Raw genomic sequence first — 5,810 nt, 5'->3', positions numbered from 1 at the left:
CGGGCCGGCCCGGTGTGGGGGACACGGGCGAGATCGGTCTGGAGGACATGGGCGGGGCCGGTGTGAGGGACACGGGCGGGGCCGGTGTGGGGGACACGGGCGGGGCCTTGAGCGATGGCCCCGCCCCCATCCAGGGAACGGGCGGGGCGGGCCCGGGGCTCCGTGAGGCGGGGCTCGTAGGCGGAACCAGGGCCTACGTAAGGCGGGGCCAGGGCGGGGCCAGAGCTACGTGAAGGCGGAGCTCGGGGGCGGGGCCAGATCTACGTGAGGCGGAGCCGGGGGCGGGGCCGGAGCTGCGTGAGGCGGGGCCGGGGCGGAGCTTCAGGGGCGGGTCCCGCCTCCGCCTCAGGTGTGCGGGGTTGGGCCCGGGACCGGCTCAGGTGTGCGGGACCCCAGCGCGGCTGCGCGGGGCGTGGCCGAGGTTTTTTAAGCTCCGGTAATCTCGTTAACCGCCATTTGCTCGCTCGGAGCAGGCTGCGGACGGGTGGCTTTTGTCCCCGCTCCGCAGCTTTTTCTCCTCTCCTGTTCCCCCCTCTACCTTTCCTTTCTCCTGCTTGTATTCCCCTTGTTTCTCTGCTTTTCTCTCTCCTCCTCTCTCCTCCTTTTCCCAGTTCTTTCGGCCTCCCCTCGTGTCTCCCCCTCTGCCGTTCCTTTTCCTCTCTGTATTCTCCTTCTCTCTCTTCCCCCCCTTTCCTCTCCTCCCCTTTCGGCCTCCCCTCCTGTCCCCTCCTGTACTCTTGTTTCTCCTCCCCGTATTCTTCTTTGTCCCCCAGACCCTCCCCTCCTCTTCCCCCTACTCCTTTCTATTGCCCCTGTCCCTTCTCTGTCCGCTGTCCCTCTGTCCCTTCACAGCCTTTCCCTTTCGCTTTCCTCCCTGCTATCCCTCCTCTCTTCCCGTTCTGTCCATTCCTTCTTTCCCCTCAGCCGCGGGGCTGGGGGTGCCGGACAATAATAAAGCCCAGAGGGCCGGAGTCCGGCGCCCCCGGCCCGGCTGGAGCCCCGCTGGTGTCCCCATGCAGTTCCATGGTTGAACGCAGGGGGCGCCGCCGGGGCTCCGCTTCCCCCATCCCACGGGGGCCCCTCGTTTGGAGGGGGTCCCGGGATGGGGGGTCGGGTTTGGGGACCCCCTTGTTTGTAGGGGGTCCCGGGGTGGGGGGCCCCCTCATTAGGAGGGGGTCCTGAGGGGGGGTTAGGAAGGGTCCCCCTCATTAGGAGGGGGTCCTTGGGGGGTGGTGGGGGGGTTAGGAAGGGCCCCCTCATTAGGAGGGGGTCCTTGGGGGGGGGGGGTAGGTAGGTAGGGCCCCCTCCGGAGGAGGGGGTCCCGGGGGGGGCGGGGCGGGCCCCCTCCGGGGGAGGGGGCCCCCGGGGGAGGGGGGCGGGGCGGGGGGGGGGGGGCATTCCCCCCTCCTGGCCCCGCCCCCCTCCCCCGGGGCCCCCTCCCCCGGACGGGGTCCCGGCCCTGCCCCCTCCCGGGGACCCCCTCCTCCGGACGGGGCCCGGGGGGGGAGGGGGGGGCGGGTGGGTTGGGGGGGAAGCAGAGGGGGGCACGTCACTCTGCGCCGTGAAACACATACACGTGTACACAAAAACAAAAAGCACATACACGAACCTCTCTCCCCGTCCGGTCCCCCCCCCACCCCACCCGCCCCCCCTCCCCCCCCGGGCCCCGTCCGGAGGAGGGGGTCCCCGGGAGGGGGCAGGGCCGGGACCCCGTCCGGGGGAGGGGGCCCCCGGGGGAGGGGGGCGGGGCCAGGAGGGGGGAATGCCCCCCCTCCGCCCCGCCCCCCTCCCCCGGGGGCCCCCTCCCCCGGAGGGGGCCCGCCCCGCCCCCCCCCCGGGACCCCCTCCTCCGGAGGGGGCCCTACCTACCTACCCCCCCCCCCCCCAGGACCCCCTCCTAATGAGGGGGCCCTTCCTAACCCCCCCACCACCCCCCAAGGACCCCCTCCTAACGAGGGGGCCGCTGTAACCCGCACCCCCCGCCCCAGGACCCCCCAGTGTGATGTAGGGACAGCCGGAACCCCGGCGGTGTAGGGCGGTGCTTGAACTGGAATGGGGAGACCCGCGGAGCGGGTCCGGCCCCGTGTGGGGACCCCAGCGAGGGCGGGGGCGCCGGGCTCCGGCCCTCAGGGCTTTATTATTGCCCGGCACCCCGCGCCCCGCGGCTGCGAGGAAAGAAGGATAGGGAGGAATACAGAACGAGAATAGGGGAGCGGGGGGGTACGTGAGGGGAAGGCGGGGAGGGGGCAGGGGGGAAGGCAGGGTAGGGAGGGAAGGGAGAGGATGGAGGAATAGGGTAGGGTAAGGTAGGGATGAATAGGGTAGGGATGAGTGAGGGAATAGGGAGGTGGGATGGGAGGGAGGGGCGGGGGGCGGCCGTAGGGGGGGAGGGAGGGGAGGGCTAGGGGGGAGAGGGAGGGGGGGGGGTTTGGGGGGGGGGGTGGGTGTGGGGGGTGGGGGAGGGGAGGAAGGGAGGGGAGAAAGGAGAGGTGTAGAGAAACAGAAATGCTAAAGAAAAGAAACGCAGAAGAAAATAAAGAGAAACAGAGATATAGAGCCCCGACCGACAGCAACCTACCCCACCGAACTCCGAGGAGCAAATGGCTCCGCTGGGCCCTCCTCGCGCCTTAAATCCCCCAAGGCCCCGCCCTGCGCAGGCGCACTGGGATCGCTCACACCTGTGCACGCCCCGCCCCTCACACCTGTGCCGGCCCCGCCCCCGGGGCCCCGCCTCCCCCCCGCCCCCCCCCTCCCGCCCATAAAACCCGGCGGATCCGCGCCTGTCCCGCTTTCTTCAGGGGATGTTCGGCTCGGGATGCTGCGGGAGCGACGGTCGGAGCGCTGCGAGGAGATCCGGATCGGGGGTTGGTACTGCGTGGGGCCCGAGGCGCTCAGGTAAGACCGGGATCGGGGTCTGGGGGCTCGGGTCCTGGTCCCGCCGGTGTCCGCTGTGGGAGGCGGGCAGGGTGTGGGTGCTAGTGCTGGATGGTCGAGGCGTGACTGAGACCGGGATCGGACCGATATCGCTGCAGGTGGGAAAATCCGCTCCAGGACAGACGCTGCAACCGAACCCGGCACTGCCACTCCGGCTGCGACCATTGCGGGGCTGGGGTCCCACCGGGGCTGGATGATCGAGGCGAGACTGAGCCCAGGATCGGACCGACATCGCTGCAGGTAGAAAGAGCCGCTCCGGGACGGGCGCTGGGGCCGAGCTGGGCGCTGCTGTTCCTGCTCCGGCCAGTGCGAGGCCGGGGTCCCGCCGGGGCTGGGTGGTCGAGGCGGGACTGGGGTTGGCATCAGGACCGGTATCGTTGCAGGTGGGAAGAGACACTCCGGCATGGGCGCTGGGACCGAGCCTGGTGCTCCTCCTCCGGCTGCGGCTAGTGCGGGACTGGGGTCCCGCCGGGGCCGGATGATCGAGGTTGGATTGGGACCAGGACCGGACCGGCATCGCTACAGGTAGGAAGAGCTGCTCCGGGACGGGTGCTGGGACTGGGCCGCCGCTCCTGCTCCGGCTGGTGCGGGGCTGGGGTCCCGCCGGGGCTCTGCACCGTTGGGAGCCGGGGCTATGATGGTGCCGGGCCCCCAGGAAGACGGTACTTCCCTGGAGCAGCCCCTGGGTCACGGCTGGAAACGGGTAGGGCAGGGGAATCGCCTGTAGCAGCCCCGGGACCCCCCGGGCCCCGCCGCTCCCTCAGCGCCGCCGCCCGTCCCGCGGGGCGCCCCCTGGCGGACACGGCGCCGCCCCTCAGCCCTGCGAGGACACCGAGCCCGGCCCGGCAGCACCGCGGCCACCGCGCCCCCCTGTACCGGGACACCGCGCTTCCCTGTGAGAGCCACAGCGCCCGCATCCCCCTGCTCCGTGTCCGCATCCCCGGGGGATCCCCGCCGAACGACCGGGGCTGGGGCCGCTGCTCCCGCTGCGGTTGTGCCCGGTGTGGGCCTGGAGGAGGCCAGAAGCCCCCGAAGGGCTGGCAGCCCTCACGTCCCTTGGCATCTGCAGGAGGAGCTGTGCCTGTAGCGTGCCGAACACACGTCCCGGTGTGGGCACCGGGGTACCGGGACAGCGCTGGCACAGACACGGCTAAAGCGCTGTCTGCGGCCCCTCAGCCAGGGGCTGCTCTGAACAGGCACACGGAGATGCCTCAGCCCGGACAGACACCACCGACAGCCCAGAAGGACCCCAAGGAGCAGCTGGCATTGCCTGGAATGGAGGCACGGGCCGTTTGCAGAGGGGCTCAGGCACCAGTTCCCGTTTCTGACCTCCCAGAGCTCCCACACAGCTCCCAGGTATGTCTCGGCCACCCCAAATCTCCTCTCTCCTTTCCAGCCTGAGGCCATTGTTCCTCAGCAGCGCTAACACCAAAGCCATCTTCCCTCACAGATATTGAATTCCAAGCAGTATACCTGGGAGATGCCTCAAAATCAGAGGTTCAAGTGGGATGAAGTTTGGAACTTCCCAGGGAGCCAGAAGAAATGAAGGAAAACTTTTGCAGGTGGGTCCCACTGGAGGTGTGCTGAAGGCAGGGATGTGCATCCCTTTCCTGAGGGGGAAAAAATGTGCAGAGGCTGCTGCTGAAGCTCTGAAAGGAGCTGGGCTTCTTCAGGGAGAGGTGTGCTGCCTCAGCACAGGCTGGGAGTGTATCCAGCCACTGCCTTGTCCTGCTTTAAAATACCAGCTGGAGGCTGAGCTCTGGTGGGGTGTGAAATCAGCTGGGTTCCAGGGAACTCTGCCAAGTGACCCCAGGGACATCAGTGGAGCTGGGGGATGAGGGTTTTAAACAGCAAGTTGTATGGAATATAGACCTGTCCTTGTCCTGATCCCACTCAGCTTCCCTGGAACCTCTGCTGGCTCCTGACACAGCTGGTGTAAAAGCGGTACCTCTGCATAGGAATTTCCACTCTCCATGAGTTGCTGTCAGGTTATTCCAGCAGGAATTCATCAGGGAATGTGGGGCTGTGGGTACAACTCATCTGAACTAGCAAAGCTGATACCAAACCCCAAATGCAGGCACCACATAGAGAACAATCTCTGTGCTGCCCTGTCAGCTAAAATCCCTGGGCTGGGAAATTTCAGCAGCCAAATACATGGAATGCTCTGAATCCCAGTAGCAAGCATTCCCCAGAGGGACAATCCAAGTCCCAAGGTGGCAGCTGGTGTCCTTCCCCTGCTGCTGGTGGGACAAATTCCCCTCAGAATGGGCGGGAGAGGGCATGGGGAAGTGCCGGGGGGAGGAGGCCGCTGCAATGCCGGCTGAATCGGGAGGTGAGGCCGCTGCAATGCCGGCTGAATCGGCTGGGAACATTCCTTCCCTGCAGGAGCCAGAGCAGATCCCTCCTGGCCAGGCTGGGGGGCAGCTGCTGAGTCTGCTCTGGGGTAAAACCCCCTGCCCTGCCAGGAGCCCTGACTCTGCTTTCCCTCCCCGCTCCTGAGGGTGTCAGCGCTGCCGTGAGGGAGCTCAGACCCAAAAACCCCCCAGCCCACAGAGTGAGCGATCCCAACAGAGAAATGCAATGTTGTAATAAAGAATCCGTTAAAAAGGCTATGACAAACACTGTAATGGGATTCCCAGGAACCTTCTGGTTTGCTCCTCGGTCTGTTTTTATGTATTTTTAGTCCCTCAGTGGGCAGTTTGTAGAATTTATTCTGGGACTCAGAGGTTGAGCAGGGCTGGCTTTGGATTGGCCTTCACCTCTGCTCCCACTTGGGCCGAGCTGGGCGGACTCGTCCCCTCAGCTCTTCCCTCCAAACCATCCCTGACTCATTTCCCTGCAGGTGAACCTGGGTTTTGCCCCAAGCTGTCCCCTCC

General features: G+C 66.7%; 1 long non-coding RNA gene across 1 annotated transcript; it reads left to right on the top strand.

Moving 5' to 3' along the window:
• Nucleotides 1-3,848: 3,848 nt before the first annotated feature.
• LOC128933400 (uncharacterized) lies at nucleotides 3,849-4,460 on the top strand. Its single transcript, XR_008482778.1, has 3 exons — nucleotides 3,849-3,935; nucleotides 4,111-4,290; nucleotides 4,385-4,460. It is a non-coding gene; the product is annotated as an uncharacterized LOC128933400 (long non-coding RNA).
• The last annotated feature ends 1,350 nt before the right edge of the window (nucleotides 4,461-5,810 follow it).

Source organism: Melozone crissalis, unplaced genomic scaffold, assembly GCF_028551555.1.
Source record: "Melozone crissalis strain CALT ecotype California unplaced genomic scaffold, PUWL_Pcris_2 ptg000009l_1, whole genome shotgun sequence".
In the NCBI taxonomy this organism is placed as follows: Eukaryota; Metazoa; Chordata; class Aves; order Passeriformes; family Passerellidae; genus Melozone; species Melozone crissalis.
Note: the sequence above shows the minus strand (reverse complement) of the source record. Positions and strands in the feature narration are given on the sequence as shown.